This window comes from Cherax quadricarinatus, chromosome 5, assembly GCF_038502225.1.
Source record: "Cherax quadricarinatus isolate ZL_2023a chromosome 5, ASM3850222v1, whole genome shotgun sequence".
Lineage (NCBI taxonomy): Eukaryota > Metazoa > Arthropoda > Malacostraca > Decapoda > Parastacidae > Cherax > Cherax quadricarinatus.
The window spans coordinates 34,145,866-34,173,826 of NC_091296.1; positions in this window are offsets into that span (position 1 = coordinate 34,145,866).

The following is a 27,961-nucleotide window of genomic DNA, read 5'->3' on the forward strand; positions in this document are numbered from 1 at the left end:
CGCTCATACGTATCTAAGTGGAGCAAGGGGTCCAAAGTAGAGCGGCCCTGTGAAAACCATATTGGCGAGGAGAAAGACTATTGTGAGTCTCCAAATACCGTATCAGATGTCTATTCACCAATCGTTCCATCACCTTACAGACTACACTGGTCAGAGCAATGGGACGATAGTGAGAGGTATCAAGTCCCGAGGTGCCTGGTTTGCGAAACGGTACTACAATGGCAGATTTCCATTATGGAGGAAGAGCCCCCTCGTCCAAATAATATTGAAAAGATGCGAAAGGACTGTAAAGGCTGTAGAGTACAGATTTTGTAGCATACTGATATGAATACCATCAGGCCCATACTGTTTTAAAGCAATGTGGATTTTGGGAGTTGACACCGTAACATCCCATTGTTTTGGTTTAAAAACTGACAATTTCAGGTTTCTCAGTTTGTCTTGTTCATCATATGAAGGACATTCATTGCAGTTATGTGTCTGTTACCAACTGCTGGCGGCTACCCCTTGTCTCAAGTCACGATGTAATGCTGAAAAATTATAATAATAATAAGACAGTCTATGTCTTATTACTTATTAGGACTTACTACGACACACTGTGAGTTCAATCCCCACCCGTACCGTCGCTTGTCTAGGGGCATATACAAAAATTTAAAAAAATACACCATTCTATGTGCAAGCTTGTAACATCACAAAAGCCCCAAACGCGTGGTCAGTACGTTGGTCTTGATCACCATGAAGGGCAGATAAACTCACATTTATAAAAAAAAATAAGCTATATTAACAGTAATAACACATACAACACAAAACCTGCCTTCAACAAGTGACACAAAAAAAAAAAAACTAGTGCACCGCCACTAATTATTCAGGAGGTTCCTAGCCTCTTTTTAAATGCTCTGTTCGAAGTCATACCGAAACACGCCGCCCCACTCAAACAACAGGACCAGGCCCCATATCAGGGCCCAGGTGAGCGCAAATATAATCCAAAACCAGCCTATGGCCTGAAAATTATAACGAAATAGTCCAATGTACTTAACTTTATGTTAGCTTCATCATACCACACAAGCAATTGCTAGTTAGACTAGTGATGCCAAACAGCTGTCTCAAGCCCAGTCAACTATCTCATACGCTTCCTCTTAAACACTAACACTATTTTTATGAAGCTTTTTCTCCATAATACAAACACTACTTTATACATTATTACAACAATGCAGTATCCTGCATAATTGGGGGGTTGTTACTGGTTGTTACTCCTGGCTTGCTGCTCTCAATTCTTGCCCTTTAGTCCAATCATACTCCTTTATCTCTGGTTCTGTGGTTTTCTTTCTCCGTTTTCTTCTCCTACCACCTTACTTTGCTCTGTGTGTTTGTGTGTGTGATCGACTACTCCCTTTAAATAGTTAAATTCAATACTGCGACCCTAATTCTTATTTAATGAGGCTACAGACTTCATGTTTTTAATAATTAGAGATTTCGTGAACGCATGTCAGTTGTTTGTTTATCTGATTAGGTGCTTGTGTTGTTATTAAGGGACATTACATCATAAGCTGTACTAAGCTGTTCTACCGGTCACCGATGATTGCATATTACCATAATCTATGCACAAAAAAAATGTAACAAGCACTCCCATAGTTTGGGATCGCTATTCAAAAACAGGAGTAGAACAAGACACGTATGCCCTCTTTGTGTCAGTGATCAGCTGCATCAGTACTACTATGTGGAAAAAATCTGGACCGGTAAACCAGCGGAAGACTTCAGTCAGATGACCAAAAGCTCCAGCTGCGGGTCATCATATGACGAAGACCCGCGACAGGAAACAATTGTCCTGTTTCCTGACAAACCTTATCTAACGTAACCTAGCGAGGAAAATATTTGTGGGTGTTTTGCATTTTAATTAATATAAAGTATTTTGTTTCCGAGTGCTGATCAGTATGGCGAGAGGCAAGTAGTGGGTTGAAAGAAGCATCTCAAAAAATAATACGGGTAATGATGAATAGAACACCTGTACACTTAGGTATCTTATTTGTGGGAACGTTTTATCAAATGCTGCACAGGTGCCTCATTCATCAACTTGTCGGTTTTCTAAACTATTTATATAATACTAGGGGCAATTTAGAACTGATGCCTAATGTAGGGCGAAGCGTCCACATACTAACAACTCCGACACTTGTATGTGTATTTGTTTGTACTGCCTTATAAGTCACAGGCTGCTGACAAATGGGTTTCCACGTGTAGATCACTCAGCTGACATTTAATTTCTTATCTGATTTATTACCTGGCAGAAAAAGACTGTTAATCTGCTGGCTGACTGCTTGTTTATTTACGGCAAATAAATAATGTGTTGCATCTATTTGTTGGATATGTGTGTGTTAAGCTACATAATACATTGTTAGATAACTTATACGATCGTTTGAAAACTTGCAGCTTTGTCCTTTAAAACCCTTTACCGGGCAGGATCGAGTATAGTCCGTCCTCATAACGTGTTTTTTCCACACGTCCTCCGACTCCCCCAGCGCATCTAGGTTCCCGTTCTCTATTTCTGACCAATCACAGGCCTTCCCTGAGTCGCCCCGGCTGAGCGGTGATGGCGGCTGCTCGCTTCCCATTGGTTGAGAGAGCAGAATGTAAACACTTCTACCTTGCCGGCGCCAAAACTCATGTTTCTCGGTTGAGTGCTCCTTATATACTGAAGCATTTCACCCTATACAATGTTGGTAAGTACTGATTTGTGTGTCTAGTGCATAAATGAATAGTTTAGCCATATTTTGATATATATATGAAGGCGTTGTGAAGCATATTACGAGTGTACCATGCAAATGAAAAAAGTGCAACAAAATAGGACCAAGTACAGTCGTTCCTGCCCTTTTAGGCGCAGTTTTCAAGTTTCGGTATATAAATATTTCCATAAAACTTGGTAGTGTATATATGAATTCAGTAATGATCTGGGTGTGTACAGAACTTTTTTATTGTCCTTCCAGATCAATAAGAAATTGTTCTACGGTGAGTCCTCCAAGGATAAGTCGAAATTTGTCTGTAATTGGGATGATAGTGACTCAGATCACGACCCAGATGACCTGGAAGTGGTGGAAACTGATGATGAATACTTGCCACAAGATGGAGAGGTGTCAACAGATGAGGAAGAAGCTATGCCACCATCCAAAAAGAAGAAATTGAACAAGAAGAAGATACTTGCTTACATGCAAGTATTGCAGCAACAAGAATAATCATGTCACATCCTCATTTTCCTGTGCCACATGCAAAGTAAATCTATCCATCAAGAAGGATAGAAATTGTTTCATAAAGTTTCATTGCAGAAATTAGTGATGTAAAAGGATTGTTCTTTCTCAGGGAACTCAGAAATATTTCATTTGTAAGTTGTATCCCATTGCAATGTGTCATTGTTGATAAGTAGTTCATATTTCTATTTTTTAACTGCTTACAAATTGTTCAGAAACCAGTTCCATTTATGTTTTTTATATTGTCTATTTGTATAATAAATTTAAAAAATATTTATTTGTTTTTCTTACAACAATTGCAACCTTGCAACATTCTAAATTGTTATACCCAAACGGGCAGGACGGAATATACTCGGTCTTCAAATATCTGCAATTGCCCGAGATGTTACTTTCACAACTCCGTTTGGATGGTCTCAGTGACCTTACATCGAGTGGCTCTATCTCCTCATACGAAATTACTTTCAAAATCCGCATTTTAGTCTGACTTGCCCTCTGAAGGGTTCCTTTAATGCCTGACTATTAAACCCTCGGGAATATAAGTGAAAATGATATATTTCTAGAGATCACATAAGGATTAAGGTCACAGAGACAAAGGTTAGTAAAATGGCACTGGCCGTCGGATTCGAGTCCGGTCAGCTATTTAGGACAAGGAAGAATAACAGTGACTTAGTGTTCAGGTCAGGATGACTATACAGTTGTACTGGGCTACAAAACGTTGGAATTTATATTAACCAAACCATGTAAGTGGTAACAGTCAGTTAAGGAATATATAAAATAAATAAGTTGGATTTGTTACAATATTTATCATGTGCTGTGGAAAACGTATAAGTAGGTTACATTTATTCTCAATAAATTATACATTATACATTTGTAGATTTTAGAAAGTAACAATAAATGAAATTAATATTATATATATATATATATATATATATATATATATATATATATATATATATATATATATATATATATATATATATATATATACACAAGGAATTCGCAAGAGCAGGCGAAATACACACAAACACTGATCTCTGGCTGAAGGAGACTCGAACCTACGAACCTTGGAACAAGGTATGCAGTGCTATACCAATCCGTAAGCCTTCTCCCTGAAAGCTGGCTGCCTTGGATCAACGTGTAGCACAAGCTGCACGCCAAGGTATTGTCCAGTGTGGTGAGACTAGTATAGCACTGCATACCTTGTTCCAAGGTTCGTGGGTTCGAGTCTCCTTCAGCCAGAGATCAGTGTTTGTGTATATTTCACCTGTTCTTGCGAATTCTTTGCATTGTTAAAATCTCTAGTAAGGTTGAGGCATGCAGGGGATGAGATGAAAAGCTGTAAGCCTTCTCCCTGAAAGCTGGCTGCCTTGGATCAACGTGTAGCACAAGCTGCACGCCAAGTACTAAACAAACACAATCAAATATATTTTTTTTGTTAGGTTCAGAACGATTTTGGCGAAATTATTGCATACACAAATTTTCACTTGTCCTATATAGCAAGATGAGCGTTGCTATTTAAGCCAAGATAGCAAGTTCTGCCTATTCGGCACGACATATATATATATATATATATATATATATATATATATATATATATATATATATATATATATATATATATATATATAATGTCGTGCCGAATAGGCAGAATTTGCGATCTTGGCTTAAATAGCAACGCTCATCTTGCTATATAGGACAAGTGAAAATTTGTGTGTGCAATAATTTCGCCAAAATCGTTCTGAACCTAACGAAAAAAATATATTTGATTGTGTTTGTTTAGTACTAAATTACTGTAAATGTATTTAAAATATATTTAGTAGGATTAGGCTAAAATAAATTGTTCTTGTTATAATAAGGTTAGGTAAGTTTTCTAAGGTTCTTTTGGTGCAAAATTAAAATTTTTTACATTAACATTGGTAGGTAAGACACATAGGCAACAGCTAGGCAACTTTTTTCCGAAACGTTTCGCCTACACTGTAGGCTTCTTCAGTCGAATACAGAAAGTATGCAGGAACAGTAGAGATGTGAAGACGATGTAATCAGTCCATCACCCTTGAAGTCGTAGAATTTGAGGTTGTCAGTCCCTCAGCCTGGAGAAGTTCACTTCCATATGTTTTAAAGATATATTTTTTCATTATTGTTAATGTAAAAATTTATAATTTTGCATCAAAAGAATCATAGAAAACTTACCTAACCTTACTATAACAAGAATAATTTATTTTAGCCTAACCCAATTAAATATATTTTAGATTTGTTTACAATAATTTAATACTAAACACAGTGAAATATATTTTTTTCGTTAGGTTCAGAATGATTTTGGCGAAATTATTGCATACACAAATTTTCACTTGTCCTATATGGCAAGATGAGCATTGCTATTTAAGCCAAGATCGCAAGTTCTGCCTATTCGGCACGACATATATATATATATATATATATATATATATATATATATATATATATATATATATATATATATATATATCTGTATATTTGTATATATATATATATATATATATATATATATATATATATATATATATATATATATATATATATATATTACAGTGGACCCCCGGTTATCGGCCGTAATCCGTTCCTGAAGGTCGGTCGATAACCGAAACGGCCGAAAACCGAATTTATATTTCCCATAAGAATTAATGGAAATACAATTAATTCGTTCCAAACAAAAATATTCACAAAAAAATAATTTTTTTACAATTAAGTATTACATACTTTATTGAAGGCTAATGCTGGCTTCTGGAAGATAGGGAGGAGGAAAGATGGAAGAGTTAGTATTTGGAATGGGAATCCCCCTCCATGAAGACTTTAGGTAGCAAAGCCTTCTCTGGGGTTACTCCCCTTCTCTGTCTTTTAATGCCACTAGGACCAGCTTGAGGGTCACTGGACCCCCACGAAATAACTGTCCAGAGTGCTCTGTTTCTGGCATCTCTAAGATTTTCCTGAAGTGGGACAGGGTTTTGTCACTAAACATGTTGCTTTGTCAGGGTGGTGTATCTCTACAAAAGCTTGCACCCTAGTCCACATTGCACACACCTCTTTAATCTCTGAAGAAGGCACCTCCTTCACTCCCTCTTCCTCCTCCTCTGAAGCAAGTTCCTCAGCTGCAGTCTGTTGCTGTTTAATTTGAAGTTCTTGCAGCTTTTCAGTGGTAACCTCTTCCCTGTGGTCCTCCACCAACTCATCCACATCCTCGCCATTCACCGCTAACCCCAGGGACTTCACCAGTTCCACAATAGAGTCCACAGGGTCGGCAGGGTCAGGGTCATGGTGAGACTCAAACCCTTCAAAATCTCTCTCTTGGACACAATCTGGCCACAGTTTTCTCCAAGCAGAGATCAAAGTCCTGGAAGTAACTCCCTCCCAAACCTTACCTATAAGGCTTATGCAATGGAGGATAGTGAAGTGATTCCTCCAGAACTCTTTTAGGGTCAACTGAGTATCCGAGGTCACTTCAAAGCACTTTTGAAATACTGCTTTTGTGTAGAGTTTTTTGAAGTTAGAAATGACCTGCTGGTCCATGGGCTGGAGGAGAGGTATTAGGAGGCAAGAACTTCACTTTTATAAATCTGAAGTCCCTAAACACTTGGTCTTCCAAGTCTGGAGGATGTGCAGGAGCATTGTCCAGTACCAGGAGGCACTTAAGTGGCATATATATATATATATATATATATATATATATATATATATATATATATATATATATATATATATATATATATATATATGCAATAAGATCACAGTAAACAGGTGATTTCAGAATATGCAAACAACCACTGTGAAAGAATAGAGAAATTCCAAGCGCTTTCGTGACTACTCACATTATCAAGGAACAATGAAAGTAATGCATCAAAGGAAGGCATATAAAGGGTCTAGCCCACACCTCACTATCACATCCCACAACAAAGCAATACCTGATGCGCAACTCATAAGAAAGGGAACACTGCAGCAGGCCTGCTGGCCCAACTAGACAGGTCCTTCACACAACCCACCAACAAACTATTCTACCAAAGAATTAAGAATTTCAACATTTATTGGTCCAATGTATTATTAAATTCTTTCCAAATTCTATTAATTATAAATGGATCTAATTTATATAAACCAAAGGAAATATTCATATTATTGTCAAAACTGCTTTTTATGAAACAAGATTCAATTATATTCCTGTCGACTATGGACTTGTTTGATACAACTTTCTCAACTTTTTGAAAACCAATTGGATGGTTAAAATCTCTCACATGAATAGAGCATTGGAATCTTGTCCAGTTCTAATGCTATATTTATGTTGTTTTAATCTTAGTTCGAGATTTTTACCAGTTTGACCATAATAAACTTTATCGTAAATTTTACAAGGAATCTTATAGACACATCCGTCAGCATTTTTTGGGGAATTCTTTATCAAAAGTCTTTTTACTGTATCAAGATTTTTAAATACAACTTTGATATTAAAAGTCTTAAGAAGAGAAGGCATATCAACCAAGTTTTCATGGTAAGGGAGAACCAACATATTTTTAGTTGAATAAGGTTGGTTGTCCCTTTTTGGATTGTAAAAAATATTTCTAGAAATTTTAAAAGATTTATCAGTTACGTTTCTCGGGTATTTCAAATCATTACCTATTTCATAAATTTTGGATATTTCCTCATCTATGAACTCTGGACTACAAATACGTAAATCTCTCAAAACTAAATTATTGTAAACGTATCTAAAATATATTTATTGATTGCGCTTTTTATATTAAGGTTAGGTAGTTTTCTAAGTTTCTTTTAGTGCAAAATTATAAATTTTTACATCAACATTAATGAAAAAAATATATCTTTAAACGTATGAGAAAATTTTAGAAAGGACTTAATTTTAAGTGAGCTCTTGCTAATTAACCAGTTTTACATATTCGGCACGACAATATATATATATATATATATATATATATATATATATATATATATATATATATATATATATATATATATATATATATATATATATATATTCCAAAATCACTAACCCTGTGGTTAAATATATAATCCGCATCATTTTTCCTTCTACTCTCGAGTGCTCTGTTTCTCTCCACATTTCATAACAATGACCAGCTGATGCTCCCTGACTTCTCAAGATTTAAGATTTTTTTTTTTTTTTTTTTTTTTTTTTTTTTTTTTTTTTTTTTTACAAAATCATCGGTTCACTGTTTCTCTAGACAGTTTTATCTTTCTAAATGTAATTTTCATTTCTCAACTATTTTTAAGTTTCATATACATGTCTCTAGACATGATTATAACTTTTGGGTGTCTTTACTGCCGAATCGTTTCACTTGCACAACATAGTTGTTTAGTTTATTACAAGAAGCAACATTCTGGAAGCAGTGGATATTGATCTGTGTGTAAGAGCTAGACAATGCCACCTCAGACTGGCTTTATTTCTTTAAAATTTGAAAATTTGTTTATCTTAGTGGAAATTTCGAAAGGTTTTGTGTTGCTTATGTTCCAAATTATCATTCTAAATGAATAACTGAAATGCTAACTTTTATGTGATAACTTGTGAATACTTACGATTGGCTTGAAATTTTAAACGCTGATATTTTAAAGGAATTAAAATCTTTTATAGCACACTGTGTCATTCTTCTCTGCGTTCTCTGAGGTACGAGAGCTGAGATTATAAGATACAGGGATACGACTCAAGGATTGCGCAGTGACCGTAACACAGGCTTCAAAAATGTGATTTTATATTTTCACAAAAACAATACATTATTATTGTTGGTGATACAATGTCTTAATTTTATCTCTCCTTCACCCACCAACTGTATATCCTTTCCTAATATTCCTCTTCCCTTCCTTCTCTTACTTCTTTCGTCTCCCACCACCTTCCCTTCCCCTCTTCCTCCCACACAACATTGATCCTACATGACCTCACTCATGCCGGATAATCATGTCTGGGTCCGCGTGATGGGCCGGGCTATGCTAATTTAATGACCAATTCTACCCGGTCTTATATAACCCTGCAGTTGAATGGGTCGTCAGTCGAACCCGAGGTATCTCGGTGCCTAGTGAGTAGGGAGGATGCGGACGTTAAGAGAAGGACTAAACTAATTATTTCTGTAGGTAAATTTACACGAGTTCATTAATGATGTGATAATTAACTATTAACATATTTCGATTGTGTCCGAGATCAAATTGAGCTCAAGATTAAATGCGTTACCTGAGGTGAAATCTAATTTACCTCCAAGGGTGAAGAGGAAGTTAATGCAGAAGACATCGATTAGTGTGTGTGTGTGTGTGTGTGTGTGTGTGTGTACTCACCTATTTGTGGTTGCAGGGGTCAAATTAAAGTTCCTGGCCCTGCCACTTCGCTGGTCGCTACTAGGTCCACCCCCTGCTCTAACAGCCTTATCGGAACTCTTCTTAAAGCTATGTAAGGATCCTTCTTCTATTACTTCACTCTCCAGAACGTTCCACCTCCTAAGAACTCCAAGGCTGAAGAAATACTTCCTAACATCCCTATGGGTCATCTGAGTTTTTAACTTCCAGGTGTGGCCAGTTGTTTCTGTGTCCTATCTCTGAAACATGCTGGACCTGTCCAACCTGTCAGTTCCTCTCGGTATTTTATACGTTATTATCATGTCCATCTCGTCCTCCAGTGTTGTCAGGTTGAGTTCCTGTAACCTCTTGTAAGACACCCCCCCCCCTTAGCTCCGGGACTAGTCTTTTTCCAAACTTCTGTACTTTCTGCAATTTCTTCACGTGCTTGACCAAGTGTGAGTTCTACCTGGAGGGTATTCCGGGATTCAACGCCACCACACAGCCCGGTCCATGACCAGACCTCCCTGTGGATCAGGGCCTGATCAACGAGGCTGTTACTGCTGGCCACACGTAGTCCAACGCACGAACCACAGCCCGGCTGATCCAGTGCTGACTTTAGGTATCTGTCCAGCTCCCTCTTGAAGACAACCAGGGGTCTATTGGTAATTCCCCTTATGGCTGGTGGGAGGTTGTTGAACAGTCTTAGGGCCCTGGACACATATTGTGTTTTCTCTTAGTGTACTAGTGGCGCCCCTACTGGCGCTGCACACTCCAATATGAACCTGATGTACTACACAGTATACAGTGTCGTGACTGAATTCTTACTTAAATGTCGAAACGTTACTCTTAGGTTTACCAGGCGCCCATATGCAGCAGCTTTTATTTGGTTGATATGCACCTCAGGAAATGTGTTCGGTATAATGCTCACCCCAAGATCCTTTTTCCCTATGCTGTACATCGTCTGCGGTCTTCTTTGCATTTGGTAGGGTTATGGGAGGGGTGAGCCATTTTTCAGCAATCAGGAAATTAAGATTGAAAAATTATGAAAAAAAAATTTTCTTACTGAAAAATAGTGCAAAATTCTGGCAACATTTTGATGTAATCAAGTTGTTTCTATCAAATTTCTAAGTATGTTTTTCATTAAATGTAATATTTTCTGTTCTTCCTGGCAGCAAAAATACATGTTGGCAATTAGTGTGTTTTTTTTCCTCCAAAAAATTACTATTTTTATGATTGCTACATTCTAAATACTCTACATGGCCACTTCTGTGCTGGATAAAGTGTGGAACGTGGTGTGTGTGTGTCCCTTAGCAGCCTGAAGGACAATGGGGTGCAACACGCTGAGATTTGGCAGGCTATATCCGTAGAGTTTCACATCAAACAAAAATGATAATAAAGTTGAAATAAGTTGTTGACATTGTTTTCCTTTTTCTGCAATAAGTATTAATAGGATTGTCATGATTTTTGCATACGTTACTGAGGAATGATGGTTCTACAAATAACCAGGGGGGATTTGCAATATTGTTTACAGCTTTGTTTTTAATTATTTTTTCCCACACAAAAAAAATCACTAACTTCAACATTTTTTTTAATGGAAATCTACTGACATTGTCGCTTGAACTGCCTGGGTTAACAATAATCTGGCCTTTATCTTTCATCTGATGTTAACTAGAGCATTGTACATCTTCCCAGTTTAGTAGAAAAAGTAAAATTTTAGGACTCATAAAATTGTGCATAATTTATTTTTTCTATCCAACCTGAAGGCTAACAGCCAAAACAAACACAGTCTATATGTTTTTTTATGCTGCTTAATACACTGTCAAAATCTCATTGAAATTGGACAAAAAAAAATTGGTGATTTTGCTTGCAGCCTCACCAGATGCCCTTGTAGACTTACATGATCCTCATCTGCTTCTATTCTCATCAATTTCTCATCATCTGCAAAGAGGGACACCTCCGAATCTATCTCTGTCATTCACATATACAAGAAACAGCACCGACCCTAGGAGTGACACATGCGCTCACTCTGAAACCTCATCATGTATCAACACTTGTTGTTTCTTTCCTGTCAGGCATTCCCTTAACCAATTCAGTACTTTCCTTGTTAGTCCTGCTTGTCCTCTAGGTTTTCAACCAGTCTCTTGTATGGAGTGTTATAGAGCACCATGGCTTGCTGTAGTGTTTTGGAGTCTCAGGTTAAAGTGTTGAAGGTAAAGGTTCTACTTCTCCAAGAGGAAAATAGGAGGCTGAAAATTCGCCTAGATGGATTTGGGAGTGTGTAAAGGGAGGGAAAGGTTACCAACAGTGAGTGGAAGGGTGGCAACTGCTTCGAGTGGAATGTGGTCACTAAAGTTAGAAGAATCAAGATAAGGAAGTGGAATAGAGAAGATCAGAAGGCAGGAAATCGATTCTCTGTTCTCCAGGATGAGTGTACTTCAGTGGTTAGGGAGGTTAAAGGTACTACTAACTCCGCTGCTAATCAAGGTAAGAACATTCTGTTTGTGGGTGACTCACAGGTAAAATATATGGACCGTGCTTTCTGTAACAGAGACAGGAATGTTAGACAGAGTGTGTGTTTCTCAGGAGCTGGTGTTGATGACATAGTAAACAGGTTGGATAATATTATGTCAGGTAATGGAAACAAACCCATCATTTGTCTTAGTGCTGGTGGAAATGATATCGGGAGAGGCAGGAGACAAGAGCTGCTGGATATGCACAAGTCAGCCATAGATGTAATTAGGTCTAAGGGAGGGGTCCCAATCATATGTAGCATCTTGCAAAGAATGGGAGTGGGCAATGGGTGGATGTCTAGTGCAATTGGTGTAAATAGTTGGCTAGACAGGTACTGCAAGGAATTTGCAATTCCATTCATTGGTAACTGGGACAAATTTTATGGCAAATGTGATATCTATGCAAGGGATACGGTACATCTCTCAGGGGTCAGAGTGGTTGCATTAGCCAACTCGATTGAGGGGGCCATTGATGACTTGTCTAGGACATTAAAACTGATAGATTTAGAGGTATGGGTGTGTGTGGGAAACAATCAAGCTGCAGTACAAGTGTTGAAAACAGCAGATATTATCAGGACACCTCATGGATATGTTTAATAGACAATATTCAAAATAAAGTTGCTAGAAAAGGTAAAGTATTTGATAAGAACACAAGAAAGTATGGGCCAACAGGCTTACCTGCAGTAGGCCCTAACAACAACCTCTAATAAATGCACAAACTCATGTGCAAGTCCCACTCAAACCCAAACCCACTCACTCATGTATTTGTCCACCAAAGCTTGCAACTACCCAAGGTTTTAGCCTCAATCACCCTACTAGGCAGACTGTTCCACTCATGAACCACCCTATTTCCAAACCAAATCAAGGCATTATTTTTTATCCCCTTTATTAATATCCATCTTCCACTTATACACTTCGATCATGTGTTCCCTAATTCTTTGTCTAAAAAGTGAATGTAATTTAAGGAACCTCAATCTATCTGTATACGAAAGATTTCTAGTGATATGTATTAATTTTATCATTCTTCGCTGAATGTTTTCTAACGAATTTATATCCATTCTGTAATATGGAGACCAGAACTGAGCTGCGTAATCTAGGTGAGGCCTTACTAATAATATATAAAGCTGTAGTGTAACTGCTGGACTTCTGTTGCTTACACTTCTTGATATAAATCCTAGTAATCTATTTGCCTTATTACTAACGCTTAGGCATTGCTGTCTTAATTTAAGGTTGCTGCTTACCATAACCCCCAAGTCCTTTTTGTATTCTGTACGGCTAAGTTCTATATTATTAAGCTGACAGGTGCAAGGGTTATGAACATTCCCGAGCCTTAGAACTTCGCATTTATCTACATTGAACTGCATCTGTCATTTTTCTGACCACGAATTGAGTTTGTCTAAATCCTCCTAAAGTTTCGTGGCATCTACGGCTGAATCTATTATCCTACCTATCTTCCCAGCATCAGCGAATTTGCTCATATCACTAGTAATCCCCTCGTCGAGGTCATATATACACACACACACACACATATATATATATATATATATATATATATATATATATATATATATATATATATATATATATATATATATATATATATATATATATATATATATAATGTTGTTGTAAGCAACAATGAGCCTAAAACTGATCCCTGTGGAACGCCACTTGTTACAGATCCCCACTCAGATTTAACCCCATTTATGCATACTCTCTACTTCCTATTGGTGAGCCATGACTCGATCCATGACAGCACTTTTCCCCCAATGCCAAAGAGCGGCCATTTTCTGTAACAGTCTCTGGTGTGGTACTCAATCAAAAACCTTACTGAAATTCAAATAAACAATATCGAATTCCTTACTGCGATCAACGGCCTCAAAAGCCTTACTGAAGAAAGTTAATAAATTAGTTAGGCAGAAATGGCCCTTCGTGAATCCATGCTAGTATCGTTAATGAAATAATGCTGATCAAGATGGTTTCTTATAATATCAGCTATAATTGACTAGTAATTTGTCTATGATTGAGGTTGGGCTTATTGGGCGGTAATTTGACGGTAACCACTTGTCCCTTGCTTTAGAAATAGGAATTGCATTTGCCATCTTCCACATATGAGACACTACACTTGTTTGAAGAGATATATTAAAAATATTAATCAATGGTTCACAGAGTTCCATTTTGCACTCCTTAAAAACCCTTGAAAAAAGTGGACTGTAGAGTATGCTGAGTGTAGGAGTGGACTGTAGAGTATGTTGAGTGTAGGAGTGGAGTGTAGAGTATATTGAGTGTAGGAGTGGACTGTAGAGTATGTTGAGTGTAGGAGTGGACTGTAGAGTATATTGAGTGTAGGAGTGGACTGTAGAGTATGTTGAGTGAAGGAGTGGACTGTGGAGTATGCTGAGTGTAGGAGTGGACTGCAGGGTACGTTGAGTGAAGGAGTGGATTGTAGAGTATGTTGACTGAAGGAGTGAACTGCAGAGTATCTTGAGTGTAGGAGTGTACTGTAGAGTATGTTGAGTGAAGGAGAGGACTGTGGTGTATGTTGAGTGAAGGAGAGGACTGCAGTGTATGTTGAGTGAAGGAGAGGACTGCAGTGTATGTTGAGTGAAGGAGAGGACTGTGGTGTATGTTGAGTGAAGGAGAGGACTGTGGTGTATGTTGAGTGAAGGAGAGGACTGTGGTGTATGTTGAGTGAAGGAGAGGACTGTGGTGTATGTTGAGTGAAGGAGAGGACTGCAGTGTATGTTGAGTGAAGGAGAGGACTGTAGAGTATGTTGAGTGAAGGAGGGGACTGTAGAGTATGTTGAGTGTAGGAGTGGACTGCATAGTATGTTGAGTGTAGGAGTGGACTGTAGAGTATGCTGAGTGTAGGAGTGGACTGTATAGTATGTTGAGTGAAGGAGGGGACTGTAGAGTATGTTGAGTGTAGGAGTGGACTGTAGAGTATGTTGGGTGTAGGAGTGGAATGTAGAGTATGTTGAGTGTAGGAGTGGACTGTAGAGTATGTTGAGTGTAGGAGTGGACTGTAGAGTATGTTGAGTGTAGGAGTGGACTGTAGAGTATGTTGAGTGAAGAAGTGGACTGTAGAGTATATTGAGTGTAGGAGTGGAGTGTATAGTATGTTGAGTGCAGGAGTGGACTGTAGAGTATGTTGAGTGTAGGAGTGGACTGTAGAGTATGTTGAGTGAAGGAGAGGACTGCAGTGTATGTTGAGTGTAGGAGTGGACTGTAGAGTATGTTGAGTGTAGGAGTGGACTGTAGAGTATGTTGAGTATAGGACTGGACTGCAGTGTATGTTGAGTGTAGGAGTGGACTACAGTGTACGTTGAGTGAAGGAGTGGACTACAGTGTACGTTGAGTGAAGGAGTGGACTTTAGATTATATTGAGTGAAGGAGTGGATTGTAGAGTATGTTGAGTGAAGGAGTGAACTGCAGAGTATGTTGAGTGAAGGAGAGGACTGTGGTGTATGTTGAGTGAAGGAGAGGACTGTGGTGTATGTTGAGTGAAGGAGAGGACTGTGGTGTATGTTGAGTGAAGGAGAGGACTGTGGTGTATGTTGAGTGAAGGAGAGGACTGTGGTGTATGTTGAGTGAAGGAGAGGACTGAAGAGTATGTTGAGTGTAGGAGTGGACTGTAGAGTATGTTGAGTGTAGGAGTGGACTGAAGAGTATGTTGAGTGTAGGAGTGGACTGTAGAGTATGTTGAGTGTAGGAGTAGACTGTAGAGTATGTTGAGTGTAGGAGTGGCCTGTAGAGTATGTTGAGTGTAGGAGTGGGCTGTAGAGTATGTTGAGTGTAGGAGTGGACTGTAGAGTATGTTGAGTGTAGGAGTAGACTGTAGAGTATGTTGAGTGTAGGAGTGGCCTGTAGAGTATGTTGAGTGTAGGAGTGGACTGTAGAGTATGTTGAGTGTAGGAGTGGACTGTAGAGTATGTTGAGTGTAGGAGTGGACTGTAGAGTATGTTGAGTGTAGGAGTGGACTGTAGAGTATGTTGAGTGTAGGAGTAGACTGTAGAGTATGTTGAGTGTAGGAGTGGACTGTAGAGTATGTTGAGTGAAGGAGTGGACTGTAGAGTATGTTGAGTGAAGGAGGGGACTGTTGAGTATGTTGAGTGTAGGAGTGGACTGTAGAGTATGTTGAGTGTAGGAGTAGACTGTAGAGTATGTTGAGTGTAGGAGTAGACTGTAGAGTATGTTGAGTGTAGGAGTAGACTGTAGAGTATGTTGAGTGTATGAGTGGACTGTAGAGTATGTTGAGTGAAGGAGTGGACTGTAGAGTATGTTGAGTGAAGGAGTGGACTGTAGAGTATGTTGAGTGTAGGAGTGGACTGTAGAGTATGTTGAGTGTAGGAGTGGACTGTAGAGTATACTGAGTGAAGGAGGGGACTGTTGAGTATGTTGAGTGAAGGAGTGGACTGTAGAGTATGTTGAGTGTAGGAGTAGACTGTAGAGTATGTTGAGTGTAGGAGTAGACTGTAGAGTATGTTGAGTGAAGGAGTGGACTGTAGAGTATGTTGAGTGTAGGAGTGGCCTGTAGAGTATGTTGAGTGTAGGAGTGGACTGTAGAGTATGTTGAGTATAGGAGTGGACTGTAGAGTATGTTGAGTGTAGGAGTGGACTGTAGAGTATGTTGAGTGTAGGAGTAGACTGTAGAGTATGTTGAGTGTAGGAGTGGCCTGTAGAGTATGTTGAGTGTAGGAGTGGACTGTAGAGTATGTTGAGTGTAGGAGTAGACTGTAGAGTATGTTGAGTGTAGGAGTGGACTGTAGAGTATGTTGAGTGAAGGAGTGGGCTGTAGAGTATGTTGAGTGAAGGAGGGGACTGTTGAGTATGTTGAGTGTAGGAGTGGACTGTAGAGTATGTTGAGTGTAGGAGTAGACTGTAGAGTATGTTGAGTGTAGGAGTAGACTGTAGAGTATGTTGAGTGTAGGAGTAGACTGTAGAGTATGTTGAGTGTATGAGTGGACTGTAGAGTATGTTGAGTGAAGGAGTGGACTGTAGAGTATGTTGAGTGTAGGAGTAGACTGTAGAGTATGTTGAGTGAAGGAGTGGACTGTAGAGTATGTTGAGTGAAGGAGTGGACTGTAGAGTATGTTGAGTGTAGGAGTGGACTGTAGAGTATACTGAGTGAAGGAGGGGACTGTTGAGTATGTTGAGTGAAGGAGTGGACTGTAGAGTATACTGAGTGAAGGAGTGGACTGTAGAGTATGTTGAGTGTAGGAGTGGACTGTAGAGTATACTGAGTGAAGGAGGGGACTGTAGAGTATGTTGAGTGTAGGAGTGCACTGTAGAGTATGTTGAGTGTAGGAGTGGACTGTAGAGTATACTGAGTGAAGGAGGGGACTGTAGAGTATGTTGAGTGTAGGAGTGGACTGTAGAGTATACTGAGTGAAGGAGGGGACTGTAGAGTATGTTGAGTGAAGGAGTGGACTGTAGAGTATGTTGAGTGTAGGAGTGGACTGTAGAGTATACTGAGTGAAGGAGGGGACTGTTGAGTATGTTGAGTGAAGGAGTGGACTGCAGTGTATGTTAAGTGCAGAGGGCACTATAGTGTATGGTGAATGTGGGTTAATACTTCAGTACAATATGTGTGAAGACGGGGACTTCGGTATTTGTTTGATGCGGGGGGACTCGAGTATATGGAGAGTGTATGTATAGTAAGTGAAGGTTCAGACTTTAGAATATTGTGGCTGCAAGGGAAACAGATGAGGGCAGGGGGGACTGACCCGCATCACTGTGGTAAATGATCCAATTTGGCGGCGCCTCTTTGCCTGATTAATTAATTTGACGCAGCTCCGCTGATCTCAGGTGAATGCCGTCCCTTGCCGCTTAACACCAATTACTCACGCACAGGGAAGCCACCGCAAATTTGCCCGTGTTTTACCAAGGAGCAGAGCAACTGCTAATTACACACTCCTCGAAGTGTGGTAAAATTTCACGATGATTTATCGCCTTTTCAACTCTTGTTCGCTCTACTTTCATGTTTTCGGAGCCAATTAAAAATCAAGCTTTCCCTTAGGAAATTAATACTCTTCAACACCAATATACTTTACGCTTTATATCGGTAATTTAATCATAGAGTTCAACTTAGTGTTTGGTAGTATATATTCATTCAAGTGTAACAAAAGGTCAACATAAAAATCGTTTTTTTTTTTAACATCAAGCGAAATTTAGAATTAATTACTGCTTGGGAGGTTACGGAGATGTAGTTAGGAATTGTTCTGATTTACTACTGTAGTTGTGAGATCTGCGTTAACAGATAAACTGAAGTAGAAGAAGTAATACCAAGTTTAACACAAAGGAACACCACAACAACGATGTTACGTATAACAGGAGAATAACAAAGGTGAAAACGAGGCAACTTCGTGCGGTACTTTTCACGATAAATGTTCTCTAAATGAAGATAAATTTACTTACTTTTAGCTCAACAGCATTCTTTAATCGTTGGGAAACATACTATTAACGTGATACAATATTCTTTTGGCTCTCGGAAACATTCCTTCACTGCGATACAACAATCATTGTTAAGTCTAGGAGGTACGGTAGGCCTCTACCATGCTCCAGTTAATAGGGTAAACGTACAATCACTCGGCTCATAATTCCACATAGAAAAAACAAAACATAATATATATGCTAAATATTTCTGCCTCTTTATATAATTATATATATATATATATATATATATATATATATATATATATATATATATATATATATATATATATATATATATATATATATATATATATATATATATATATATATATATATATATATATATATATATATACAAACACTGATCTCTGGCGGAAAAAGACTCGAACCTACGAACCTTAGAACTAGGTACGCAGTGCTATACCAATCTACCCACACTGGACAATACCTTGGCGTGTAGCTAGCGCTACACGTTGATCCCAGGCAGCCAGCTTTCAGGGAGAAGGCTTGCATTGTTAAAATTCTCTAGTAAGGCTGATGCATGCAGGGAATGAGATGAAAAGCTGTAAGCATTCTCCCTGAAAGCTGGCTGCCTTGGATCAAACGTGTAGCGCAAGCTGGACGCCAAGGTATTGGTCCAGTGTGGTGAGAATGGTATAGCACTGCGTACCTTGTTCCAAGGTTCGTAGGTTCGAGTCTCCTTTAGCCAGAGATCAGTGTTTGTATATATATATATATATATATATATATATATATATATATATATATATATATATATATATATATATATATTAAAAATTGATGGGGTCCACCTTTGGTGTAAATTGTGGGACCCATAACCTCGGAGAAGTGGATAAAAAGGCTTAAAGGAAGAATATTTGGATTTCTTCCTGAAGCCGTTTGAATATTCCACTTCCCCTACACGCCATCTTTTCATTCTTTTTTTTACCAATAGGTATATTTTATTACATAATATGGTACAGAAGATTTAAGAGATACATTGTTGATATAAAGGTGGCATATACAGTACATGTTGTTACGTGTGTCACCGATTATAAGGCGAAAATCTCATCCAGCTCCTCAGAGCTGGGGCGTGTGCCCAAAATACAGCAGGCATTACCCCTTTGAACAGCTACACTGAGCCGCTCGAACAGAAAACTTAGCTGCCCTGGGATCCCTAGTTACCCTGATGAGTCTTTTTCCCAGCTCCTTAAGGAATTTATATGTATTCTTTCCCCATGAGCCAAGGGTCTCTGAGCCTATGGGAACAAACATATAATGATGGGCAAGTTCTCCATATTTTCTATACTTTTGGGACTCCCTGAAGCTGGCAGCTGCCCCTCCTTCCCTGGTGTATTGGAGATAGGTATCAGCCAAGGTAGCTGCACATGTATAGTCCCACACCACCTGCTTCCCGTCTGACCAGGCTTGAAGGGTGATACCATCTGGACGCTTCTGGCTGCCATCAGATCTGCATAGCTGGGGTGGCTCCCTTACTGCTGGGCATCCGGCTGTTGTGAGGCTCCTCTTGATAATGTTATTAACCTCCTCATGTCTTGCAATCTTTCCCTAGGATTTACGGCACACAAGACCATGGTATCCGAATCGGTCTGCTGCTTCACTGCCACAAATACACCTGTGTTCGGCGAGAATAGGGGCGGCAAGTCGAAGGGCAGCACCGATGCGGATGGTCTGTGGGTCGAGGCGTGTGCCAGGGCTGGAGTTGGGAACAGCCAACAGAAAGTCCCCTGCATGAGGGGCTCTCACTGCCAGGAGGCGGGCTCTATCCTTCCCTGACACACTCTGAAGCATTGTTGAGGCTATATTTTCCACTATTGGACCATCCCAGTGCGATTGTTTGTAGTTGTTGGGGGGAGCAGGTCTGGTTTAAGAGCCCATTAGATTATCCCAGATCATGGCTCCGTCAATGAACTTTTGGTCCTGGACTCCAATCTTGCCCGTAAGATGTTCAGGGAGAATCGCTGCTACAAGCCCTCTGGATGCAATACATGAGGACAGAAAAGCAGGTAGCGCAATCTGTGATGACTTGCGGACACCAATGCCTCCTAGTCTGATTGGAAGTGTAGCTTGGTTCTACTGCCCGTCTTCTAAAGTATGGTTAAATACTTTCGTAAAAATCTGCCTCAGGATACTGTCATATTCGTGCAGTATACGGTTATCATATGAAGGTGCACATCCTAGACTCAAGCACTTTGTGAGAAGGTACAAGGCATCCTGGGTGTCCAGATTGCCTATTCGTTGCTCCATTCTCCTTAACTCTTCCAATTTCTTCCTGAGAATTGTGTCAATGGCATTGCTTCCCAGAGGTGCTCCTAGCAAGACACTATTTGTGGGGGGCAATGACTGCTGCTCCTGGTAGTTTTGATTTCACTGCATTTATCACTTGTTGACTGAGATGATTTCACATTTGGATGGATTCAGGATGAGACCCATTTCCTGTCCCCGTGTCATTACCTGTGTAAGATCATTTAGGAGGGACTCCTTTGTACCTGCTAATGTGCCATCATCTAGGAACCAGATGTTTAGCTCACTGGTCAGTCTGACTGTGATTTCCCTAACTGCTATACAGAATAGAAATAGTGTAAGAGGATCTAATTGTTAGACATCCTCCGATGATGTGATTTCATGCTCTCCAAACAGAAGCATTGATTCCTTGCAATACCAAGCTGAAACAAAAGGGAAGAGACCAGGGAAATGTTCTTGTACTGCTGCTAATACCACGTCTCTTTTCAGGAGATTAAATGCATTCTTGAAATCTAATTTTACCACTGCATTGTCCTCAGGCAGGTTGTTGATATACGCCCTTGTTGCATGAACCGCTGCTTCACTTCCTTGAGAGACCCCAAAGCCAAGCTGGTTTGGTTGAAACATCATGGCTGCCTGTGCACGAATACTTCGGACAGCAGCTTTGGATACGAGGCGGCGTAACGTGTTTCCTACTGCAATTGGCCGAATTCCTACATCCTTCTTTTTAAGTGCACAAAGTGTTGCACCAAAAAAGAAAGGTCTAATTTCATCAGGAATTAGACCAGCCAAGCAATCGTTGACGAACCTTGTGATCTCTGAAAGCAGTGTCTCTGCAATTTCCCCAATAACTGGATTAACCATTTCCTGTAAATGCCGTGGCCTTATTCCAGTGTAACCCCCAGCAGAGCCAGATGGGAACGACATTATTGCTTGGTAAACGTCTAAGTCTTCCACAATCAATGTTTCCACAGTGGGGACAGAGGTGTTGGAACTGTTGGTGCCTGGAGTTTACCTTGGCCTCCCTAGTTTTGAAGGTTCTCATTATCCATCCTGTCATTTTTCTAGCAGATGCGATTGATACAATGTTATGGTCCTTGAAGGTGAGATCCTCCGACATAATCACTCCCAGGTCTTTGACGTTGGTGTTTCGCTCTATTTCGTGGCCAGAATTTGTTTTGTACTCTGATGAAGATTTAATTTCCTCATGTTTACCATATCTGAGTAATTGAAATTTCTCATCGTTGAACTTCATATTGTTTTCTGCAGCCCACTGAAAGATTTGGTTGATGTCCGCCTGGAGCCTTGCAGTGTCTGCAATGGAAGACACTGTCATGCAGATTCGGGTGTCATCTGCAAAGGAAGACACGGTGCTGTGGCTGACATCCTTGTCTATGTCGGATATGAGGATGAGGAACAAGATGGGAGCTAGTACTGTGCCTTGTGGAACAGAGCTTTTCACCGTAGCTGCCTCGGACTTTACTCTGTTGACGACTACTCTCTGTGTTCTGTTAGTGAGGAAATTATAGATCCATCGACCGACTTTTCCTGTTATTCCTTTAGCGCGCATTTTGTGCGCTATTACGCCATGGTCACACTTGTCGAAGGCTTTTGCAAAGTCTGTATATATTACATCTGCATTCTTTTTGTCTTCTAGTGCATTTAGGACCTTGTCGTAGTGATCCAGTAGCTGAGACAGACAGGAGCGACCTGTTCTAAACCCATGTTGCCCTGGGTTGTGTAACTGATGGGTTTCTAGATGGGTGGTGATCTTGCTTCTTAGGACCCTTTCAAAGATTTTTATGATATGGGATGTTAGTGCTATTGGTCTGTAGTTCTTTGCTGTTGCTTTACTGCCCCCTTTGTGGAGTGGGGCTATGTCTGTTGTTTTTAGTAACTGAGGGACGACCCCCGTGTCCATGCTCCCTCTCCATAGGATGGAAAAGGCTCGTGATAGGGGCTTCTTGCAGTTCTTGATGAACACAGAGTTCCATGAGTCTGGCCCTGGGGCAGAGTGCATGGGCATGTCATTTATCGCCTGTTCGAAGTCATTTGGCGTCAGGATAACATCGGATAGGCTTGTGTTAATCAAATTTTGTGGCTCTCTCATAAAAAATTCATTTTGATCTTCGACTCTCAGTCTGGTTAGCGGCTTGCTAAAAACTGAGTCATATTGGGACTTGAGTAGCTCACTCATTTCCTTGCTGTCATCTGTGTAGGACCCATCTTGTTTAAGTAGGGGCCCAATACTGGGCGTTGTTCTCGATTTTGATTTGGCATAGGAGAAGAAATACTTTGGGTTTCTTTCGATTTCATTTATAGCTTTTAGTTCTTCCCGCGATTCCTGACTCCTAAAGGATTCTTTTAGCTTAAGTTCGATGCTTGCTATTTCCTGACCAGGTTTCTCTGACAGGGTGCTTTCTCTAAGTGCTTCCCTCTAAGTATATATATATATATATATATATATATATATATATATATATATATATATATATATATATATATATATATATGTCGTGCCGAATAGGCAGAACTTGCGATCTTGGCTTAAATAGCAACGCTCATCTTGCCATATAGGACAAGTGAAAATTTGTGTATACAATAATTTCGCCAAAATCGTCCTGAATCTAACGAAAAAAAATATATTTCACTGTGTTTGTTTAGTATTAAATTACTGTAAACAAATCTAAAATATATTTAGTTGGGCTAGGCTAAAATAAATTGTTCTTGTTATAATAAGGTTAGGTAAGTTTTCTAAGATTCTTTTGGTGCAAAATTAATTTTTTTTACATTAACATCAATGAAAAAAATATATCTTCAAACGTATAAAAGAAAATTTCAGAAAGGACTTAATTTTAAATGAGTTCTTGCTAATTGACCAGTTTTACATATTCGGCACGACATATATTATATATATAAATATATATATATATATATATATATATATATATATATATATATATATATATATATATATATATATATATATATGCAAATAATTGATGTTAATAAATTCTAAATCAATTTAAAATAAACAATAACAAGGTTAATAGGATTAGACAAAATTAAATTATGTGTATTATGACAATATCAAGGAAAGTGTTAAAATTAATTTAGGAGTAAAACTAAAAAAATTGACACCATTTAAAGAGAAAAAAATATCAATAAATAAGAGAATTCTATTTGAGGGCATCTATTACGTCAGTTTTACCTAATTTGTCACTTTTTTAAGTCAGCAAGGTCATATGAATGTGGGTTATTCCTTCATTCACAGACACAATAAACCATAGATCAAGTGTCTGTCGACAAGTGTCTCTGACAACTGGTGCCTAGCTTTTTGAGAAACATCAGTTACTATAAACTAGTGACTAAGATTTGCGCAGAGTTAATATAAGTAAATATCATGTACAATGGTTATTTTTACGTAGCATTGCCAGAAAAATAAATTCTTTGTTGTTCAGCGTAAATATTCAGCAGTAAATCAATATAATAATGCACAAGAGGATAACAAAGACTGTAGGTTATCCTACGATATAAACAGACACAAAGTAAACACTATTTATCCTCGCCACTGCAGCTTGGTGGCTATCAGTATAAATATTAACGGTGTGATAAACTCCGGCCTTCCCTACACATCGTGGAAGGAACTCGGTGCTCGTCAAGAACTTTAAGAAATCCGTATCACCTGCCTTCAGTATTCTATGGAGAGGAAGAATGGACACAGTGGTCATCCCACAGTCGCTAAAACCAACAGACATAGCCCCACTCCACAAAAAGGGCAGTAAAGCAATGGCTAAGAACCACAGATTGATAGCACTAACATCCCATATCATAAAAATCTTTGAAAGGGATACAAGAAGCAAGACTGCTACTCATCTAGATACCCATCAGTTACACAACCCAGGGCAACATGGATTTAGAGCAGGTCGCTTCTGCTTGTCTCAAATACTGGACTACTATGACAAGGTCCTGCATGCTCTAGAAGCCAAACGAAATGCAGATGTAGTATACACAGACTTTGCGAAAGCCTTCGACAAGTGTGACCATGGTGTAATAGCGCACAAAATGCGTGATAAAGTGAATAATCGGAAAAGTTTGTAAATGGATCTATAACTTCCTAATAAATACAACACAAAAAGTAGTAGTAAACAGAGTAAAGTCTGAGGCGGCTACTGTGAAAAGCTCTGATTCACAAGGCACAGTACTCGCTCCCATCCTGTTTCTCATCCTCATACATGTCATAGACAGAGATGTAAGCCACAGCACCGTGTCTTCCTTTGCAGATGACACATGAATTTACATCACAGTGTCCTCCATCGAAGAAACTGCAAGACTTCAGGAGTACATCAACCAGATCTTTAAGTGGGCAGCAGAAAACAATATGAAGTTCAATAAAGATAAATTTCAATTACTCCGATATGGAAAACGTGAGGAAATTAATATATCCGAGTATAAAACAGATTACCACACAATAGAGCGAAAAACTAATGTAAAGGACCTGGGAGCGATAATGTCAGAGGATCTCACTTTCAAAGACCACAACAATGTATCTACCGCATCTGCTAGAAAAATGAGAACCTTCAAAACTACTGATGTCAAGCCGACGATGACACTTTTCAGATAGCTTGTTCTATCTAGGCTGGAATATTGCTACACACTAACAGCGCCTTTCAAGGCAAGTGAAATTGCTGACCTGGAAAATGTACAGAGAACCTTCACGGCACGCATTGGTAAGGTAAAACACCTAAATTACTGAGAACGGTTGAAGTTCCTTGGCTTGTATTCCCTGGAACGCAGGCGGGAGAGATACATTATATATACGTACTTGGAAAATCCAAAAGGGATTAGCACCAAATTTGCACACGAAAATCATTCTCTACGAAAGCAAAAGACTCGGCAGGCGATGCAACTTTCCCCCAATGAAAAGCAGGGACTCGACTAGCACGATAAGAAACAACACAACAAGTATCAGGGGCCCAAGACTGTTCAACTGCCTCCTAGTATACAAAATAGACCCCTGGCTGTTTTCAAGAAGGCTCTGGACAGTCACCTAAAGTCAGTACCTGAGCAGCCGGGCTGTGGTTCGTACGTTGGTTTACGTGCGGCCAGCAGTAACAGCCTGGTTGATCAGGCCTTGATCCGCTATGAGGCCTGGTCACAGACCGAGCCGCGGGGGCGTTGACCTCCGAAACTCTCTCCAGGTATACTCCTTATACTCTCCCTCCCTCGTTCCTCCACTCCTTCCATCATCCCTCCATTCCCTTCCTTATTCCTCCACCCCCGCTGCCTTGCCCTGCCTCTCCTTTTGTTCCTTCAGTCTCCTCCGTAATACCGCCACGCTTCCTTTTTTCTCTCCACCTTCCTTTGTCCCTCAACAATTTACCATTTCCCTTGTCCCTCTACCCCTCTCCCTTGCTCCTCCATTACCCACGTCCTCCCATGCTCCTCCATTACTCACGTCCTCCCATGCTCCACCAGAACCCACGTCCTCCAATGCTCCCCCATCCCCATCCTTTCGACCCTCCCCCACTCATCCTCCACACATCATTTGCATATAATTTTCAGCGCTTCCTTATGCTGGCGTCTCATCTTTACCACTCAGTGATGGATCCTTTCACCTGGTCCTTGCCTCTATCATCCATCGCTTTCACTTCCCTCTATTTTGTGATGGAATCGCATTTTGTTAAAGCGAAGTGGATTACTCTTCAAACACCTTGATGCAACTCACTTTATACAGATATTATTCTTTAACATTACAAGAGAATAAGAGCTAGATGGGAAGACTCACTCTAATGATGAGTTCCTGTATACATAATACACTGCACTGTCAGTTATAAGTTATATTTTTCACTAGTTATCAGCAGCTGTAAGTAATAATTTGCATTAGCCATTGTAAGTAATAATATACGCTAGTTATGAGCCACTGTAAAAATCCTTACAATGACTGTGATAATGATTAATAGATGATACTAATTGTAAGTCATTATAATTGACATTTTAAATAATGCTTGACATTATTTGTGAGTAAAAATAATGAGCTTAACAACTGTCGGTCATAAGAAATACCTTTTACAAATGCATTCATTGCACCTCATTCACTTAAAATGCCAGCTGTCATGTAGTTATTAACAGTTGTTTCAGGTTTAATTCCTTAGTTACTGCACATGTAAACAAACCAAGGAGTGCTCGGAATAATAAAAACTCGACGAATAGAATTTTTTGTTCCTCTAATCCATGGAAAAAATGTGCTTAATGGTACCTTTAGTTTAACATAATTGTTAGTGATTTATATCAATATATATATATATATATATATATATATATATATATCTATATATATATATATATATATATATATATATATATATGTCGTGCCGAATAGGCAGAACTTGCGATCTTGGCTTAAATAGCAACGCTCATCTTGCCATATAGGACAAGCGAAAATTTGTGTATGCAATAATTTCGCCAAACTCATTCTGAACCTAACGAAAAAAATATATTTCACAGTGTTTGTTTAATATTAAATTACTGTAAACAAATCTGAAATATATTTAGTTGGGTTAGGCTAAAATAAATTTTTCTTGCTATAATAAGATTAGGTAAGTTTCTAAGATTCTTTTGGAGCAAAACTAAAAATTTTTACATTAACATTAATGAAAAAAATGTATCTTTAAACGTATAAGAGAAAATTTTAGAAAGGACTTAATTTTAAATGAGTTCTTGCTAATTGACCAGTTTTACATATTCGGCACGACATATATATACCAAGGGCTGGCATGCAAGACACAATGAGGTCAATGACATCATTAAGAGAACCCTTGCTACAGCTGGATGCCCAGCCGAGATGGAGCCCCGATCACTAGCAGCCAACAATACCCACAACCCAGCAAACTGCCCCGACGGGATCAAGCTCTTAACATGGGACTATACCTGTGTGTCCACACTGGCTGACACCTATATCCATCACAGTGTGGGGCGACAGGGAGGAGCTGCTGACCACAGGGAGGAGTACAAGATCAGCAAGTACAGGGACATAAGCCAACAGTATCAATCTGTCCCAGTAGGATCAGAGACCTTGGGATCATTGGGAAAAAATGCCACACGTTTCCTTAAAGAATTGGGTTCCAGACTCATCGACACCACCAGCGTCCCAAGGAGAGCTACTTTCAAGTTCCAGTGCCTCAGCATAGCCATCCAGAGGGGAAA